We start from the raw sequence: 21,375 nt of genomic DNA, 5'->3' as shown, positions 1-21,375 counted from the left end.
AGTTAAACGGTTTCATCTTATGTGCACTGAAAACTAGAAAATAAAAAAATAGTTACTTACCTGTCAACCTACGTAGGTGGTCCCGGTCATATTAGACTAAAATAAAAACGTGGGGCCCCTGTGAAATCCTACCTATGGCAAAGCATATCTTTATACTTTGGTAGATCATGAGCTCGGCGTCCGCTGGTGAAGCCGCTAAGGCTGATTATTGATTGTCAAAATCTCCAGTTACGATTATAGTAAGTCGATGCAATCCACACCTATTATACCTCTAGAAGAAAGTACTACAGCAATAGTTAATGGGCCCCACGTTTTTATTTTAGTCTAATATGTCCGGGACCACCTACGTAGGTTGACAGGTAAGTAACTATTTTTTTATTTTCTAGTTTTCAGTGCACATAAGATGAAACCGTTTAACTTAAAAGTTTTTTTACCGATTTTTTTTTAGTTAACAATAATCACCTAAACTAAGAAACCAGTAAGCCTGACGCCAATCTACCCAAGGGGTATCGGGTTGCCCGGGTAGCTGAGTTGAGGAGGTGATATAGGCAGTCGCTCCTTGTAAAGCACTGGTACTCAGCTGAATCCAGTTAGACTGGAAGCCGACCCCAACATAGTTGGGAAAAAGGCTCGGAGGATGAATCACTTAAACTGTCAGTTAGTTTAGATGTCAACTAAAGGTACGTTTTGAATTCTTGCTGCGTCTGCCGACCATGAATTTGGCAGCTGCTGCACTTCTGGCAGAACTACTGCAGAGCTGCAGTTGACTTCATGCCGCCGCAGCATGTGAGGTCGGCAGTGGCAGAAGCAGCAAGAATTCAAAACGTACCTTAATATATTAAGTTCACACAGCTTACAGTGATACATACCCATGAGCTATTTTATGTACAAAATAACTAACCACCGTTACGTTATAATAGAACTTTATATTAGCTGAATATTATTCTATTACCAATTCCACTCGTCCAAACGTCCACTGCTGGACAAAGGCCTCCACCAAGCTTGGGGGATTTAGTAAACGATTTACCATACTCAACGCGCTGGGCATGCGCAGCGTGGGGTATCTTTAGCTTCGGCGATTCTGCTACCCACCCCCAAGCAAAGAATTTCATGACTCACTTGGTGCTGTGTTTTGGTTTACTACAAGCAGTCGCCAAACCAAGAACTTGCCTTTTTTCAAATTGCTTGTATTTTGTTCCTATAGTTTTTTGTATGCAATCAGTTACAGTGCATTATGTTGCTCTTGCTAAAATAATTTGATAGGAGATCCTAGTATAAGCAATCAAGAATTTACCAGAATGTTCCACTGAGCAATCTGTTTATAACGCATTCACAGAATTGTTACTTATTTTTTATGTGGGCTTCTTCTTATTAAGTAAGCTGCAGGTTTAATTTTCATTTTCTCAAATCTGCCTGACGGGTGAAGTATTGGGGGACGCCAGCTTTACGCGCCCTCCCAGACACGGGGGTGTAACGCTGCCAACTCCCAGACTCCGAGTTGTTTTGTGAAAGTTTCTGAGCCCATAAAACGACTTCGGCCTGTACCGGGAATCGAACCCAGACACAACAGACGTAGATTTTTATTAACCGTGTGAGCAAGAGGTGAATACTCTTACAAGGGTAATGAGGCAGGGATAAGTATGATTGACATGTGACTTTTATTTATTTAAAAAAATAACATAATTTATTCGATAGAATTGAAACAAATGATATATTGTTTTACAATTATTTATTGCGTTTTTCAACTATCGGCTGACTGTTTAGTCTGTAGTATAAGGGTAATCATAAACGTCATCTCTCGACTAGGGGTGCCTTAAAGAAACAGGTTGCCAGTACAGACAAACCTGTACGGGTAGGTATTATACCTGCACTGATTGGTACCTCATGTTTATTTTATATAAGTTTAGTTAGATTTATTATAGTTTTAGTAAGTCTATAATATAATGATTAATGTAACTACACTAACTAGATTTTACCTAGTTTTAGGTACTAATTATATCAGTACGCTCTACGAGCAGGGCATAGTGAAACTTAATATTCTATACTAACACCTTTGTAACCTATGCACAATATAATAATTTAATAAGCGGTGTCACTCCAAAAACCAGTCTTACAACCGGTGTGAACATTTGTGATGTTTTCGGTGTCCAGTTCTCTTCTCGTGTGATGATCCACTTCGAGCCTTTTTCGCCTCGTGTCTAGTTGGGTCATGAAGTTGTGGTTGCTTCTTCCAAGGACACTCGTCGCCGAGATAGGTTTCAAAACTGAAAAAAGAAAATGGTTCCTGTAGATTTACCTGTAGACATTTTGAACGTAAACACTAGATTGTTATGACAGCCTGCTTAAAATCGCATGAAGGGCAAACCAATCTTAAGCAACGTCTGTCTTTTTTTTTAAGTCCTATAAATACCAGAGCCGCGGTAACCGTTTCGAACAATCTCGCAGCCCTGATGGGTCCCGCTAGGGTTTGCTGACTCTCCTTGAGGAGTGCGACACGGGCCTGTTGTCTCCTTGGAGACGGAAGGATGATGAGCTACTCGAAACACACCGCCCACAGACTCATACCGGAAATCAGTCTTACGATGGAATCTTGAATGGTTTCTTTTAATTTTAATGAATCGAGACGATTACCTCACATACAAAAAAATAAGGAAAATTTACAAGGTCATATCATTATTCATGCATCTGGTCAGGATGGGCACCGCAGGCGGGGTAGACCCCGGAAGAGATGGCGTGACGAATTAGACGCCTACTGTCGAGACTGGTGGACTCGGTCGAAGGATCGGGAAGTGTGGAAGCGAGATGGGGAGGCCTTTGCCCAGCAGTGGGACATTATAGGCTAGTAATAATAATAACCACCTTGCCGCGGTGGGGGGGCTTAGAGGAGGCATGAGCAATTAATCCCCCCCAAGGGACCACCTTGCCGCGGTGGGGGGGCTTAGAGGAGGCATGAGCAATTAACCCCCCCAAGGGACCACCTTGCCGCGGTGGGGGGGCTTAGAGGAGGCATGAGCAATTAACCCCCCCAAGGGACCACCTTGCCGCGGTGGGGGGGCTTAGAGGAGGCATGAGCAATTAATCCCCCCCAAGGGACCACCTTGCCGCGGTGGGGGGGCTTAGAGGAGGCATGAGCAATTAATCCCCCCCAAGGGACCACCTTGCCGCGGTGGGGGGGCTTAGAGGAGGCATGAGCAATTAACCCCCCCAAGGGACCACCTTGCCGCGGTGGGGGGGCTTAGAGGAGGCATGAGCAATTAATATAGAGGTCCTAACAACTAGACCCAACCCTGGAATATAGCCAGGAGGTACGAAATCAGTCACTAACACCTTGACACACCCTTCCAACTAACGGTCCCAAACCAACCCCTCCAATATGGAAACCAGATCTAGAAAGAAACGTATAGGGCCGCTGCCCGGGGGCGATCGCCGGGGCACACCTGGAGCTGACGCTGGGTGTCTCAGCATGCGATCCGTCAGTGGTGAGGAGTTGAGCAGGCGGGCTCCCACCATGCAATATGCTACAGCCGACGAAGAAGTAGATAGGATAAATAGCCCATTAGAACCATTCAGTCCAAGCACCGCTTCTTATGTCCCGTCACTATCATCATCCCCCTCCACAGTTAGTTTAAATGCCGAAAGTATAGTTTTTCATCAACATGTATCATCTGATACGCCCACGCCTGAGGATGTTGTGCAGGAGGCACTCGCCACTGAGCTTGCACCCGCCCCAGGCACAAGTCGTGCGCGCAAACGATGGTCAGAAGAAATGAATAAGTTCATCTGGCGCACGTACCTAATAGCTACAAAACTGAATACAAATAAAATTTATCTCCAACAACTCCATACCGAATTCTCGTTAAAATTCCCTGATATGCAAGCATCTAGACAAAGACTCGACCAAATAAGGGAAGAAGTCACAACTCATCTACAAACAAACAGCACACTACAAACTCACACAGAAACAAACACACAAATACACACAAACACTCAGCAAGTGGGTGGACAGAGACGAAGATGGACTACTGAACAAAATGAATCAATTATTAGACACTACTACAAAATAACAGCGATGGAACAAAATAGATCAGCTTATCGTCAACCTCTCCATCAGGCAGTCATAACAGAACATCCAGAACTAAGTGGTGTAACAGAACAGAGAATCTCAGACCAACTACGGGTAATATTGAATAACAAAATGATAACCGACCGGAGGCTCGACGAAATACGAAGTGAGATTGCCCAGGAAATTAACTCTTACAATAACGAAAATATCACGCTGCCAACAACGCAAAACGGAACACACACATCTCAGTCAGAAGACACCCAAGAAACACAAATGCACTTGTTACAAAATATACCTTCACATGAATTGAATCTATCAATACACACGCAGTCACATTCCCTCCCAACAGATAGTCAGAACCCAGAACTTCATCAAAATCAATTACCTGATACCGATGATTTAGAGAAAATTAAAGATCAATTCAAAAACACTTTTGATAGGTTTCGTAACACTAGTCCTACCGACCGACCTTATATTCCAAAGCAAAAAACCTCTCGAAGACTAGCTGCTATTGTAGATGTAATAAACACCAAAATACTTCCTCAATACATTGCAAGAGATCAAGATTTCGAAACAACACATACAATCACCTATTGTGCAGCCTACACAGCTGCTATCTGTAACGGAGCTAAAATCAGAGAATCTGTTCTACCTACCCAGCCCACACAAACAAGAAAACCCGCGTGGCAGAAGAGACTAGAGAAAAAGATAGAGTCTCTGAGAAGAGATATTGCTAGGCTGTCTGAATATGCAAGGGGAACTAGAAGCAATAGACTAATCTTACTAATAGAGATAATAAAAAACAAATATCGTATACACTCCCAACATGAAGAACCCAACTTAAGCAATGATGATTATCTCGACACACTCAAACAAAAACTTAATGCAGCTTGTAGTAGATTAAAAAGATATGTTACCTGTACTTTACGAAAGAAACAAAACTCCCGATTTGTTAATAATGAAAAGCAATTCTATAGAACACTCGCATCAAACACACAGAATAACACAAGCACAGAGGCACAAGAGATACTAACACCACCCGCAGAGGAACTTCATAGGTTTTGGTCAGGGATCTGGGCAGAGCCAGTACAACATAATGCAGACGCTGAATGGTTAGACGCAGACGCTGACATAGTTGATAAAATTACACCGATGCAATTTGATCATATACCAATAGATGTATTCGTGACAGTTCTTTGTAAAGCTCATAACTGGAAAGCACCTGGTAGTGATCGAATACACAACTATTGGTATAAGAAACTTACAATCCTACACCCTTTACTCCACAACCACATAAATAATTTCGTTCAGACTCCAAATTCTATGCCCCACTTTGTCACGCAAGGCTTAACTTACCTGATACCAAAGGATAGCGACTACCAAAATCCAGCAAAATATCGTCCCATAACCTGCCTACAAACAATATATAAAATACTTACAGGATGCATTGCAGAACTTTTACACCAACATATCACTATAGATAATAACATTCTCGCAGAGGAGCAAAAAGGCTGCCGCAAGAGTAGCCAGGGTTGTAAAGAACAGTTAATAATAGATTCCGTTGCCATGAAAACTGCCTTCAGCAAGAAGAAGAATATAAACACAATGTATATTGATTACAAGAAAGCTTTTGATTCCGTTCCGCATAGCTGGCTTTTAAACATCCTTCATCGCTATAAAATACACCCACAAATAACCAACTTCCTTGAGAACTCCATGAAATATTGGACCACGACCTTAAAAACATTAGGACCTAACAATACGGCTACAAACGACATTCCGATACGTAGGGGCATTTTCCAAGGGGATGCCCTGAGCCCTCTGTGGTTTTGCCTTGCACTAAATCCGCTCTCCCATATGCTGAATAAATCTCAAATCGGTTACACCATTAAGACACCACAAAAACACACCAATCTTACTCACCTCATGTACATGGACGACATAAAACAATACAGTGACACAACACACTCGCTACATCGCCTTGCAGACATCACTCAATCTTTCTCCAACGATATACACATGGAATTCGGAATCGATAAATGCAAGACCTTCTCTGTCAGCAGCGGCAAAATAACCGAAAACAGTTACACTCTAGATTCAGGCAACATAATCGAACCGTTAGAACCACACACAACATACAAATATTTAGGCTTCCAACAAGCTAGACAGATCAACCAAAAAGAAACAAAAGACAACCTGAAAAAGAAATTTAAGCACCGCCTAAATACCATAAGCAGATCTCAATTAAATTCACGCAACTCATCTAAAGCCATTAATAGCTTCGCTATCCCCGTCCTCACCTACTCGTTTGGGATAATCAACTGGTCCCAAGGCGACCTACTTAACCTGCAAAGAGTCATAAACACCACTCTCACAGCTCACCGGAAGCACCATCCAAGATCTTGTGTGCAAAGGATGACTCTCCCAAGACGTGAAGGCGGAAGGGGAATCATAGACGTTGTTAATCTACACAATAGACAGATCACCAATCTTAGACAATATTTCTACCATCATTCAGAACACTCTACACTACACGAAACTGTAACCCTCGCTGATACCCACCTAACTCCCTTGAATCTAGCCGATCGAAACCCGCAGAAGAATGAGAAAATTACCGATGCAAAGGAGAAGATCGCCACATGGAGGCAGAAGTCTCTACACGGGCGGCACTACCACGACCTGCAGCAACCCCATGTCGACAAGAATGCGTCGAACGCCTGGCTGCAGCGTGGTGAGCTGTTCCCTGAGACGGAAGCCTTCATGATGGCAATCCAAGACCAGGTCATCGATACCCGCAATTACCAAAAACACATAATGCGAGTCCGTAACCTCCCCACAGATGCATGCCGACACTGCCACTCATCCCCTGAAACCATTCAACACATTACGTCTGCCTGCAGATCTCTGGAGCAAACAGATTATAAACACCGTCATGATCAAGTAGCATCAATAGTCCACCAGCATCTCGCTCATAAACTTAAATTCATTGACAAAAAAATAGCCTATTACAAGTACAAACCAAACACAATATTCGAGAACAATAACCACAGACTTTATTGGGACAGAACCATCATCACTGACAAAACCATACATTTTAATAGACCTGACATCACATTATACGATAAAATCAATAGAATTGCCTACCTTATCGACATAGCCATCCCAAATACACATAACGTACAATCTACAATATCTGATAAACTGACCAAATACCAAGATCTAGCAATAGAATTAAAACGCCAATGGCAAGCGCTAACCATCCACATTGTCCCAATAGTCATTTCATCAACGGGGGTTGTGCCAAAAAGCCTAAAACGCAGTCTTGACATTTTACAGATCCCACAACACGTATCCCAAACCATACAGAAAGCTGTTCTACTAAACACCTGCCGAATTACAAGAAAATTTTTAACTACATCTTCCGTTTCATCTACATATTCAATAACTTAATCCCCTAATCACGCTTGGCCACGGCCCGTGTGGTTAGATTTTCATTACCCCTTCAAAGGGAGACAAAAAGAGAATACCAATATAATAATAATAATAAAAACACATTGCAGTCTAAATCGTGAATTTAATTAAAGTTTTTAGTCTGTCTGATGCCGGACAATACCTGATCGTTCTTACGTGTGTACTTCCATTCATCTTTATACTGATTTATGAGCCCAAACCAACTATCGTTCGACTAAGCACCGGTCCACACGGCGATACTCTAGTGCCATCACACACAGACGCTGAGTCATCGCAATGTTAAGTACTACTTCACAGTCTTATCAGCTGACCGGCACTAAAAGTTTTTAGTGTGCGCGTACTCTAAGGTCAACATCATCTCAGCCATAGAGCGTCCACTGCTGAATTTAGGTTCTCGTTAGATTTCCACAAATAACGGTTGGAAGCGACTTGCGTCGCGCATTCCGGCGACCTTTATGAGGTCGTCTGTCCATCTTGTTGGTGGACGTCCTATGTTGCGCTTGCTGATCCGTGGTCCCTACTCAAGCACTTGTCGACCCGTATAAAATACATATAATATGGGATACCCATTGCCACTTCAGCTTGCTAATTCGATGGGCTATATGGTGGTATAGGTGGCTTGGGCTATGGGATAGGTGACTTTAGATCACGTAGAGAAATACCGAGCATAGCCCCCTCCATAGCTCGTTGAGCGACTTTTAGCTTTGAGATGAACCCTAAGGGTCAATCCCCACTGAAAGAGCAGCGGCCGGCAGCGGCCGTAAATGCAAGTGATTGAGCGCGAGCGCGGCGGGCCTAATCTATAATTTTAATTTTTCAATGAAGATGGAGGATTTTTCAAAAACAAAGTGAGGGATGCTTCTTGAACATCACATAAGGAAATGAACAATTGAAAATTTTTCTTAAACTTTTGTGACTAATGTAATAAATACAGAAATACTTACAATTCACAAGTAACACAATTGCCAAACACTCTTACTTCACCCGTTGGACACCAATCGTGTTTAATAAAATGTCTCTTGACTCGTTTAACTTTCAGCCCCGGATTTATCATTGCAGAAAGAACGTCAGCCTTAGCATCTTCTGGATTGAGAGTAACAAAAAATCTAGAATCTTCTGTTGTAGCTACACCAACATTGCCGGTATTAATGTCAATCAATATACGAGATACACTGTCCCCTGCGACTGTGCACATCACAACAAAAAATGTAGCACGATGCATTTTTCCCGCCAATGCTTCACGTTCGACAACTTAGCAGTGACTGAGGTTAAACTTAAACTTTGATATTATAATATCACACATGATCTCATTCACAGCCACCGATGACGCTTAAGAGTCCGTTCACACAGACCGGCTTAGACACGAGGGCAAATTCTTATCACATTAGAAATAGAGTTTTTAGAATTTGTAGTAAGGTTTATTTTTGACTCAAATTTCATGCTCTTAACGCTCACGCAGCCGATCGGCTACGAATGTGTGCTCTTTCTCGCTTGCAAAATAAAACTTGGAATAGGTACTGGTACTGCATTTGTAGTGTATTTTAGTTTATTTCCATAAGTAATTACTGTTTTAGTGCAGGATATAGGTACTTACTATGTGTTTTTAAATGGTTTGTTGCTTTTGGGCTACCTGGGCTATTTAGAGATCAGGCGCAGGACCGACATTAACGTGCTCTTCAATGCACGGGTGTATCAATCACCAACTTCCAGGGTCCGGGCTGCTTTATGAAAGTCTTCTAAAACCCACAAAGCGATTTCGGCCCGACTCGGGAATCGAACCCGAGACCTCATGCTTAGGGCACGACACCATAGTGGCGGTTAGTCCCCTCTTTGAAGAGTGGCTCGTTAGGAGTCATGGCGCCCTCACGTACCGCATGACGCAGGTCCTCACCGGACACGGTTGTTTCGGGAAGTACCTGCATCGAATCGGTCATGATCATCGAAGCCCCGAAGATACGGCGGACCACACAGTCCAGGAGTGCCCTGCGTGGGCAGGGCACCGCCGGTTGTCGTCGAAGCTTTAGGCGGCGGCGACCTCTCGCGTCCGGCCCTGGTTCAGGCCAGAATGGGATGCCGCCTCCTCCTTCTTAGAAAACTCTCCCTTGAGGAAATACCTCGGTTATGTCTCATCATCATGATTTTAATTAAATAAAATAAAAATATAAAATAAGCCTTTATTGCTGCTAGAGTTTAACTTAAACAACTACTAACTTATATAACTATACATTGCATTAAAAGATAAAGGTACCTAACAATAAAACATTTTAACTAAGATATACTCTCGGCATTCGGTTTGTCTCTCCTCTTAACAGCTTGTCTTTCGACAAAGGCCTCCTCTAAGGATTTCCACTTGCTTCTATCCTTTGCTGTACGTAACCATTCTGGTCCAGCCACTTGCTTCAAATCGTCTTCCCATCGCTTAGGTTGTCTTCCTCGACTTCTACTGCTTTCTCTAGGATACCATTCCGTTATTATTCTGGTCCATTTCTCTCTCCTTTCTCTCAGCATATGTCCTGCCCAGCGCCATTTTAATTTTCTGCAGACTGTTTGAACTTTTCCGAACTTAGTCCTTCCTTTGATATTTTTAATTGTATTTTATCCCTTCTTCTTACTCCCAATACGTTTCTCTCTATCCCATTCTGACAAATATTTAATTTATTTTGTTGTTGTTCGGTTAAGGCCCAAGTTTGGCATCCATATGTGAGGCAAGGCAGTATGCAAGCATTGAAGACCTTTCGTTTCTCTGACATAGGCATTTCTTTATTTTTCATTATTTCGCTCAACGACCAGAATCTTCTAAAAGTGTTTGCTATTCTCCTTTCTATTTCTTTCTGCATGCTCTGTATCGGTGACACCAACTGCCCCAAATAAATGTACTCGTTTACGTATTCTAACTGATGATCATTGACTGTGATAGCATTTTTTTGTGGAGAATTGCTCATTACCTTCGTTTTTGATAAATTCACTGTAAGTCCTGCCTTTGCACTTTCGTCTGATAATTGCTGTAGCATTTTTTCTAAGGTCATCGGGCATTCGGAGAAAAGTATTAGATCATCAGCGAATCTCAGATGACTCAGTTTCTCTCCGTTTACATTGAGTCCGAAACTATCCCAACCCAGTCTCCTAAAGATCAACTCCAACACAGCTGAAAATATCTTTGGCGAAATAGGATCACCCTGACGCACACCTCTTTCTATAGGGAACTCTTCCCCTGCCTTTTCCAGTTTTATTTGAGCTGTGCTTTTCCCATAAATGATTTTTAGTATTCGAATGTACTTTTTATGGACCCCTTGTTGTTCTAATGATTCCCATATGTAATGGTGTTCCAGTGAATCAAACGCCTTGTTGTTATCATGTTATCATCGCCATCATCATGATTTTAATTAAACAATCAAGAATTACCTGCGTCATCATGAGTCAGATGTAATTATAGTATAGGTATAGTATGTACCTACACTATACTTTTTTTATAAATTCATGGAATGACTGATAATCGATTACCAATAGGTATAGGATATTATATCAACAGCAGCCTTTTTATCATCCCACTGCTGGGCACAGGCCTCGTCTCTAAGAAAAGGATTTAGCGTTTGTCACTACGCTTGCAATGCGGGTTGGATGGGGTTCATATCTTAAAGTCCAGGTTCCCCTCGAGATGTTTTCCTTCACCTTTGATCAGGCATTGATATCCGAGATATATTTTAGAAAGAACATACAAACTTATACGTAAAAGTCACCACGCTTTTGTTGCATTGGCATAGTCTGCCCTGGAATTGAACGTATGCACTCATACCGTAAGAGGTTGGTTCTTTATCGAAAACAACTAGTTTGTAATAATAATCGTCGTTTTTTAATACCCGAATGCCAAGAAGGTTTATTTGTTATTATTTTATTTTTGTAAATAGTTAGACGGGTGCCTTGCTAGCATTAGATTGTAACTGTAATGTTAGTGATAAGGTTGATGAATAAATAAATAAAGTGTCGACGCTACTGCTCACTACATAGGTACAAGGACAACATAACTTTTTTTTTGAAGACCTCAAAAATCGTCAAATGGGTTAGCAGCCCCCGCTGTGGGTTAGCAGCGGTGAAGCAGTGAGGAAGTGTCAGACTCTTACTGACTAAAAACCGTCGTGTTCTGTCGTAGGCCTTTTATGTACCAGGGCCGCGGTAACTCTTTTGAACAATCCCGCAGCCCGGACAGGAGAATCCCGCAGCCACGACAGAGTCTGCAGTCTCTTATTGACAACAATTTCCTTTAGCGTTTTTAATCGGGTTTATTTCAAACTTGACTCGTTCACAATTAATGATGCTTCTTGATGACGTAGTCGATAAACAATGAATCTGGTAATTAGTCATCCTCTTCACTTTACCAAAAAAATCTCGAAGTCCTGCTACGAAGAGCAGTACATAAATACAACTTAGGTACATGACATCATAACTAAGTTATGTCATGATGTTATGATACATGACCATACCAATAACCCAGTATTAACGCTACTGCTCACCATATACCAGGACAGCATAGAATAAACGAAGTTATTCCCTCGGGACGCGGGTACAATCCTACTAATCCTAATAATATTATAAATGTGCCCCGCAGGGCATCTGAGGCGGATGACGGGGAGTAGCGACCCCGCGGGGCTATATATCCGAGTGCTCCAGGGAGAGTATACTGTCCCCCATCTCCGGTCTGCCGGAGTGAAGCATGACGGGGGATAGGTCTCCCACCTCTTGGCTTGCCTTTATCGGCCGGTCAGAGTGGAGTTGCTTGAGTATTGTTAGCAGCCCGCTCGGAGGGTAGATGCCTCGTGGTAAGTGGCGAGTGGGCCGGTGATGCTGGACCCACAGGGAGCGCGTGATCTGCGTTTAAAGTCCGCCGAGGTATCCTCCCCCTTCAGCCGCTCATGTACCTGTTGCCCTCTTGTTGCGATTTAGCGACTGATTCCCAGGGGCCCAGTAAGTGAGCTGGCGAGTCTCCACCTGCCATTTTTACATGTATTCATTACATTGTCATCGGCAGGTGCCATAGTTCCCGTAGTTTCCCCATTCCTAGTCCATTAGCATCCCATCACAATAGCCCAAGCAGTGCCGTAACTAGGGCGGTGCCAGCGGTGCCCAGGCACAGGGCGCAGACCCTGGAGGGGCGCAGAAATGACCAGACCAGTATCTAGTTTTGTTTCATGCATGGTAGTTAGTAGGTACATTTTGTTTTATTGCGAATATGGTGTAGACGCGCCCTCTGTACTATCTATATCTTTATGGAATTTTTCAAGCGATCTTGAAACAACAACACTTGTAAAGGTGGTTTTATATTTGTCTGATGTGTCGTGACGTGACGCGTCAGAACGGTATCGGTTTCATACATTTAGTACTAGCTGGTGCCCGCGACTTCGTCTGCGCAGGATTAGTATTTCGAACAATATGTTTATAAATTGTAGCCAGTAGCGGCTTTAGGGTAGGGCGCGGTTGGGTGACGGCCCAGAGCGCCGGACATAAGGGGCGCCGCAGGCGCCCCCACCCAATCCTTGATCAGAATTTTACTCCTATTTTTGTTTTAATTTTCATCAAAGATCGCAACTTACAAGAACTGTATCCAAATGTATGGATAGCATCAGGGCCGCCTTAACCTATGGTGCATGGTGTGCGAATAACCCGGGCGCCGCGGTACGCTCCTGGACCAAGAAATTTCAATTAAATTAATGTATTGTCATACAATGCCGGGCGCGTTAGATACACTACTTTTATGTCCCAAAACTCAAAAAAATTCGCGCTCCCTTCGCTCGCGGCTTCTTCACTTCACAGTCGCCTTTTATTATATATGTTAAGGACTTTTAGTGATCCAAATCTCAAAAAAGCTTTTTCGGGCTTGCTTCACTTTATAGTTGTTTTTATTTTTCAACATTTTTTTGTCTACCCTAGCAAAAAGGTAGCGTCGTTTTTAAGTCCTTTTATCAATTAGAAAGGAACTTCTAGTTTATATTTATGGTACTACTTTAAGTCCCAAAATTTTAATTCATAGGCGCCAGCACCAACAAACAGTTATCTACGTTTGGGCAACATTTTAAGTCATTTTTGTTTTGAGTTCTAAAATATAACAAAAAATTTCGCGCTCGCTTCGTTCGCGCAATCATAACCTGTGTTCCCGTGTTTTTGCATTCACCAACCGACAATAACTTATGTACGATTGGGCTACATTTTAGGTAATTTTTGCTTGGACTTGTGAACTATGAAAAAAAATTCGCGCTCGCTTCGCTCGCGCAATCGGTAACTACATACCTATAATATGTCTCTGTTTTTCGTATGGGTTTGAATTGCAGTTGGGGCGCCGTAGAAATCTCGCCCAGGGCGCTAGTAGAATTAAAGCCGGCACTGAGCCCAAGTAGTTTTCATCCATAGTTAGCAATAGTTTAGCACAGAACCGGGGATTGTCCTTGGGTACATTTCTATAGTGTATACAGGGATAATCGTCGGTTTTGTGTCACCATTTCATTAAAGTCGACTCAAAAGGGCTTCAGCGTGTTGGCCCCACGTTCGCCTCCCAAAAATCCGGGACTCTATAGTCCCGAGGTCTGGTAGACATACAAGGTTATAAATGTGAATGTATTTCACGCAAAAACGGCTTAACCGATTTGGTTGAAATTTGGGGTGTAGATAGGGGATACCCTGGACTAGCATATAGGCAACTTTTTATCAACACACTACACGGATGAAGCCGCGTGCGGAAGCTAGTCATCCATAAAAACTAGAGTCCTTATAATACGGCTGAATCACGGGTCAAATCAATTTTAAGACTACACTTATTGGGAGTCGGATGCAAAAAAAAACTGTTCTTGGGTAAAACCTTTTACATTTTTCATTAACATTTACCCTCATAAGACACGTGTTATCGTAATAATATTGAGTTATCGGTACTCAGCTGCTACGACGAACAGACCAACGGTGAATTAGTTTTCGGAGACAACCGTTGAATGTATTATCAAAGATATGGAAAACTGTTGCTGTTTCTTATGTATTTTGTTTGATCTTAAAATAAAATTGACGGCGAATTCTCCATAGATGGAGAAGTCTTTTGTTAAAGGTGTTGTAAGTTTATCGAATCCTTTATCCTTGTAAAAACAGTGGTACTCAGCCGCATCCGGTTAGACTGGAAGCTTATCCCAACATAGTTGGGAAAAGGCTCTTGATATGATGAGTGGTAAGTTTGTCGATTCGATCTTCGCAGAACGGTTGCGGAGTCCATATGTAGATCTATTTATTTTACACCACATAGGTACAGGTATACTACGGTAACATAATTTTCCAAATAGGTTTAGTAGCGTTCTGAGCTTTTACGGTACAAACAAACAAAATACTGTTTCTTCTTTATTTTAGATTATGGAAAAATAAATACGGGAAACTATATACTATAACATCATACCTACGATTTTAGTAGCACCCTACCGACCCAATCATCATCATCTGCCATCTGCCTAGCCTTTTCCCAACTATGTTGGGGTCGGCTTCCAGTCTAACCGGATGCAGCTGTGTACCAGGGTTTTACAAGGAGCGACTGCCTATCTGACCTCCTCAACCCAGTTACCTGGGCAACCCGATACCCCTTGGTAAGACTGGTTGTCAGACTTTCTGGCTTCTGACTACCCGTAACGACTACCAAAGATGTTTAAATGGCAGCCGGGACCTACAGTTTATCGTGCCATCCGAAACACGGAAGAACTCAGTATGACAAGATGGTCACCCATCCACGGACCGACCGCGCCAAGCGTTGCTTAACCTTATGATCGATCGATCCGCGCGGCTTTGACTTAGCCACGAGCTCTTCCGACCCAATCATATATTTTATTTTTACTACTTATGAATTATTTCATAGGAACTACTCATGTTTTTATTCATAAGGCGTTGCATCGAAGTATTCCTGTTATTGATAATTTATTTACCTTATTAAATTATCAATTCGTATTAAAATTTAATTCTTGAATTTTGAACCGATTCTATGAATTCTTTTATTTATATAAATTAGTTTAGGCTACTCAATTAGATGGATTATTTCCATGATCTTAAACCAAAAATTATTGGTGTTAGGTACTTTACAAACATCTTGTCAGGCAATGGTCGGGGCAACTATCTACCAGTAGATTAATCTGCTGTTTAGGTACAGTGGCTGTAACACTAAGATAATGTTATGTACGGTAAACTGCACATCAGTGCTAACTGTCATGCACCTTAACTTAATAGTAATAAGTACGATTTTCCTATAAAACTGTTACCACTGACCTGAAGTTGACTGTACCAAACTTATCTTTTATCCTATATGTAAAAAACATGCTTATAAAATTATGTTAATTTCACTTTACAAAGATCGGTAAGAGTATAGTACTGCAAAGATCAGCTGGTATCTGAACGACTGAAACTTTAATTTTAATCAAGGTTTTATTGAAAAAAAAATTGCCAACCAATCATCAACTGTCGGCCGATTGTTTCGATTCCAAGTTGATCATAGGCTTAACCGCGTGAGTTAATTTTAATGATCATTTGAGCAATCATGGCGGTTTAAACAAGAAAAAACCCGCCAATCATCCCGCCCGGCACCGTATTGGTCTACCCACAGAAATAGATTTCTCAGAATGAAACAAACGTACAAAGTACTTAGGTATAGGATTAGCCTACGTGCACACTGCAAACTAAACAGTCGGCCGACTGTTGGCCTAGTGCTCATTTTACGTATAGTTCGGTGTACGTACCTATAGCTATAGAACCAATGAGCTGAAACGTGTAATATATCGTATACACTCGCGAGCAAAAAAATGGAATCATCTTTCAATCATCAGAATCAGGCTTTCAAACGAGATCATAAACATTCAACTGTAAATATTGTATCATTGGCAATCGTTATATTTGTAAGTAAAGCGCAAGGAGGCGATTCCATTTTTTTGCTCGGGAGTGTATATCGTATCGTAGTGGTTAGAAACTATATCGGGTGTGTCGTTCATAATCACATTAAATGAAATGCGTTAATATACTGGTTAATATATGTCGATTAACACAAAGGAAAAATAAAAATACACAAAAATAAAAAAATGAATTTTTCGAACAAAGTAAATAGAATAAAAATGTGCGAAAATTAGAACACCATATACATGTCAGTCATTACAAACAACTGAAATTCTCCCTTGAAAACTGACAGCTGTCAATTGATCAAAACATTCGATATGCCTAACTTTATCTCTGCTTTACACATGATGTTGTAAATTATAAAAACGAAAAATGACTCCTGTGGCTAAACCACTGAATGGATAAGGTTATTTCTTTTACAATTCGCCATAGAATATCATAAAGTATATGTGGTAGGATTTAATGTGATTAGGTACGACACACCCTGTATATCAATGGGTAAAAAAAGATCCAGTTTTACCAAGGAGTATTCGGTTGCCCTGGTAACTGGGTTAAGCTGGAAAACACTGGTACTCAGCTGCATATACTTAGACTGGAAGACTACCCCAACATAGTTGAGAGAAGGCTATTCTAGGGTAACAAAAACATGATGTCATGGTTTCAAATTATTTAATAAAATTATGTTTACAATACATTGCATAAAGTCATCGAACATGGTTCTCGGCTGAATATTTCCAGCTAACTGCGATAGGGATTAAGCATTTGTCGTCCATTGTAAGTTTTCAGTCCTGTACTTGTATAAAATATTGGATAATACTACATACATATGTACATACCTATACCTATGTATGCAGAGATTATTATATTACTTTTTATTCATATTAGAAACCGGGCAATCTTTCTCCATGATTAATTTGTACCTGAAAACAATAAACACAATTTGTTTATTATCACGACAGAGTAATGAAAGATAAGCACAGAATGATGTCACAGTGCAGGTAGGTCTGTCGCCTTCTAGGTCAAATACTCACGGTGGGCATGACTGAAACGATTAATTACGAGTGAACTAACGAGGCGTTCGCATTATTTTATAGCCTCTCAACGATTTTTGGTATTTAAAAAATGGGCGGGTTCAAAAGAAGTGTAGCTAGGGCGGAGACAGTAACATTCCTCATCCCTCGGACACCTTCATTTTGATTTCCTTCTGTTTGTCTTTTTTATAACATCAAAAAATATGTCTCAAGACTATAACTTATACTAAAATCCAGTTTTATAATATATGAAATAAAATATGTTTCGGGATTCAGAAGGCATTAAAATACTTATCGATTTCCTAGAAATAGCACCTGCACTAGATTATCTAACATCAACATAAACAACTTCTGGCTGTAATATTGAGGTCATTCGAGAATTTTCCAAAATCTTAGAAATTCGCGTTAAAAATATGAAATGGCTCTTAGTGCAAATAACTCTGTCAAACATATTATCTGTCTAAAGATTTTTCACAAATTCGAACGCTTAGTAGAGAATAAGATATGTATACTCACAGTTCACAAGGAAGGCATTGGTTGAAGAAATATATTTGATTACTGGGACACCAATGTTTTAAGGCTTTGTCACATAGAACACAGACTAGCCGCTTGATCCGTATATTCACTGGCTTTTCTCGTTGTTCGAATAGTGCGTTGTCGTCAATTGGTTGCGCTTGTATTGAACAGTATGCGACTATTAGCGCTAAGCTCACGAACATAATGAAATAAATGCCCTTCATATTGACGCGTCTTGACTGCTCGACTATTGAAACTTCAATGACAAACAGACGTTTATAGCGTCAAAATATATGGGTAAATAATATGTATGGGCAACTGCCCCACTCTTATTTTATCGGGGGGAAACCCTCGTGGTCTTCATCCGTTTGGGGAGAGGCGGTGGGGCGTGCTGGACTCTTACTGGCTATCCCCACCACTTGCACGTGGGTGCAGGGCCGCGGGAATCCAAATTCTTCCGCAGCCCAAAAGTTACCCTTTTAGACTTAGAAGTTAACCTGGCTACGCTCATGATGGTATATATGATGGTTAGTTTGGCATGGCTTTTCATATCGTATGAAAGTTATTTATTTATTTATTTGATTTACACGACTTCAAAAGTCACTTACTTACATAAATCAGAGTAATTAAATTTCTAACAAAGGAAACTTAAAAATAAAGAAAATTGAAAAAAAAAGATAACAAAGAAAATTGTAACAACATAAAACTTTATAATAACTAAGTAACAATTAGGTTTGTACTATTTAACCTATTATATGTAAGTATATTGATTGTTCGATCGTTCATTGATCGTCGAATCAATGAAATTGCGAAATATTACGAATTGTGCAAAATGGACTTTGTAGCGTTGAAATTGAAGATCGCGCAATGATGTTTAGGGAAAACTTTTTAATTGCACAATATTGGATAATGTCATTGTAGGTCGTCATGTCAGCCGAGAGACAGCCATTGCTGGTCAAAGGCCTCTTCTTTTATCTAAAAAGAAGTCTTGTTAGTTACACATTGTAATACTCAAGAATGGCTAAAACATTTAAGCTGAAAATTACACATAAGACATAGTTTAGACCCGGGAGAAGAACATAGGATACCAAACCATAGAAGAACATAGGTTTTTGTCACCATCCGGCGACAGAAAGAAGTTTCCCTGGGACGGGGGTGATTCGTCAAAAACCAACTTCAGAATGAGGCCGAAACACAAAAAAGATAATTACCTACTAAGATAGCATGAATTATGATTGAATTATTATTATTTCCTTATGAACTTTTGTATAACAAAAATGACAATTAATAAATCAAAGTATTAGTACAATAGTTAAAAATATTTATTATTTTCCTTCAATTATTAAAATGCTTAGTAACGCTGACTCAAAATACCATCACCTAACTACGTAAGAATTTTTATCAGAAAGCTTTGTTTTAAGCACGTACCGACCACGTTAAGGTCAACTCACACCAAAAGAGTTTCGCTCTTGTCGCTTATTTGTGAACACGGTGAAATACTTTTATTTTATTATTTTAATATTTACGTTAGAACTATGGCTGGATTTTGTACCAACCTAGATCTTTTTGTGAAATTAAGAAGTGGTGGTGATCTGAAAAATTATATGTTTCTATATGAAAGTATAATTTCTGTTTTGAATACCACAGTTTCTGAAGAAGACAAAAACCTAATCAAGGAGTTCTGTCGGCTTTTTTGTGTAAGTCTAAATAAAAAGTGGATAGAGTCAAGTAGAAGTCAAAAAACTTTTATGAATCGTATAAATAATCGCAATTGGTTGGAAAAAAATATCAACTGGCCTGTTTGTGACAGTGTAGACCTGAGAAGTGAGTTGGGCTTTTCGGACGCAGACTTATCTGAGCCAGTGGATGTGAATTCCCATGTTCCAATCTTGCGGTATGTACTATGGAAGCGGGAACATCTACAGAAAAGGAGCACAGAAAACCGTTCGAAGACTTAAGTAATAAGCAAAAAAAGACGTTCTACTTCCATAGTAGAAGAAAATTCAGAGGAAGAGTTGCAGCACTAGTCCTTAACAAAATTGAAAGACAACGGCAAAACGAATCTGGCAAAAGTAGTCGAATACCTTTCTAGTAATCCAGAAACACTATCCCAAGTACACGAGCGACTATTCAAAAAGCAGAGCCTAAGTACCGTCTCTGAAGATAAGTGCTTAGCTCTTTATACCTCACTTGCGCTCTCGAGATGGAAGTACTTACTTAAGACTTCAGAAACGTCAGAGAGACAAACTCGGAAAACGGACAGAACAGCAACAAACGAAGACATCCTCCATGGACTTCTAATAAGCTCTGATCCCCACATATCCTACATAAGGCCTAAAATAACGAAACAGGTTCATGGTGAGTTGTTGCCTGAAGCAATTCAGTTGTTACAGACTACCGAGCCTCCCTGTGATAGCGAGATTATGGAGGAAGAAGAATGCCTCATAGCAGAGTCCGAAAATTTGCCGGACCCACTTCTGGAATAAGAAATAAAGTGATCCGGGTCTAGACTGTTCCCACAAAAGCCTATCAGGGCTGGTATGACAAACAGCCCTTTTCAAGGCTACAATAATTTCACAATGTTCTTTCGATCATACGTACGATAACTTATACTATACTTTACATACGCTTGATTATGTAGATAATGATTATCAACGTCTTGCCCATAAAAAATCCATCTATTTCACCTATATTAGACAAATAATATTTATTTTACAGGTTGCAGATAGTAAAAAAATTACAGGCAATCAGAGACGAGCATTTTTCGATGACTAATTAGTTATGCGCTTAGACGAGAGCACACACAAATAAGTCATCAATCACAATGCAAGTGCCACCGATAACATGCAATAATAACAAAACCTCTGCTAGAATTACTAGTTGTGAGTACCTATGTGCCATTAAAACTATATATTTAACCAAAAATAAGGTGAAAACAGCCAAGTGAGGCAGAAAATATACTTTGAATTGATCTTAAAAGGCAAAAAATGTCATAGAAAATATTATTTTTTTACCGAATGATTACTCGCGCGGCTGCAGATGGCCGGCGCTGATATATTTTTTCTTGGATAGAGAATGACCCTAGGTATCATATACTCACGCCACAGACCTAACATATTCGTACAATTGAAGAAAAAAAAAATAAACGTGATTCGCTCCATACAAAAAAATCTAATTTATTTTTTTTCAGACAAACGATCAACTTTAGAAGAAATTTCACAAGAGTAAAAGTTGTCTGGAATATCATGAAGAATCACATAAAAAAATATGGAATCGATATTGGAACTTTGTTGCCTATGTCCACTATTTTTCAATTTGGATCCACTGTGCGCCGCTGGTATTACGGCGAATTCCATAAACGGAGCCGTGCTTTCTCATGCGATAATAAATATTATATCTTTT

The 21,375-nt window shown here is 40.5% G+C and overlaps 2 long non-coding RNA genes across 2 annotated transcripts; both read right to left on the bottom strand.

Annotated features, from left to right (window-relative positions):
- Positions 1 to 1,727: 1,727 nt before the first annotated feature.
- LOC135117259 (uncharacterized) lies at positions 1,728 to 8,787 on the bottom strand. The gene is made up of 2 exons (XR_010276749.1): positions 8,479 to 8,787; positions 1,728 to 2,264 (listed from the first exon to the last, which is right to left on the bottom strand). It is a non-coding gene; the product is annotated as an uncharacterized LOC135117259 (long non-coding RNA).
- Positions 8,788 to 17,078: 8,291 nt separating this feature from the next.
- Positions 17,079 to 20,950, bottom strand: LOC110383723 (uncharacterized). The gene is made up of 2 exons (XR_010276687.1): positions 17,974 to 20,950; positions 17,079 to 17,346 (listed from the first exon to the last, which is right to left on the bottom strand). It is a non-coding gene; the product is annotated as an uncharacterized LOC110383723 (long non-coding RNA).
- Positions 20,951 to 21,375: the final 425 nt, after the last annotated feature.

Source organism: Helicoverpa armigera, chromosome 8 (genome assembly GCF_030705265.1).
Source record: "Helicoverpa armigera isolate CAAS_96S chromosome 8, ASM3070526v1, whole genome shotgun sequence".
Taxonomy (NCBI): Eukaryota; Metazoa; Arthropoda; class Insecta; order Lepidoptera; family Noctuidae; genus Helicoverpa; species Helicoverpa armigera.
This window is presented reverse-complemented; position numbering and strand designations above follow the sequence as displayed.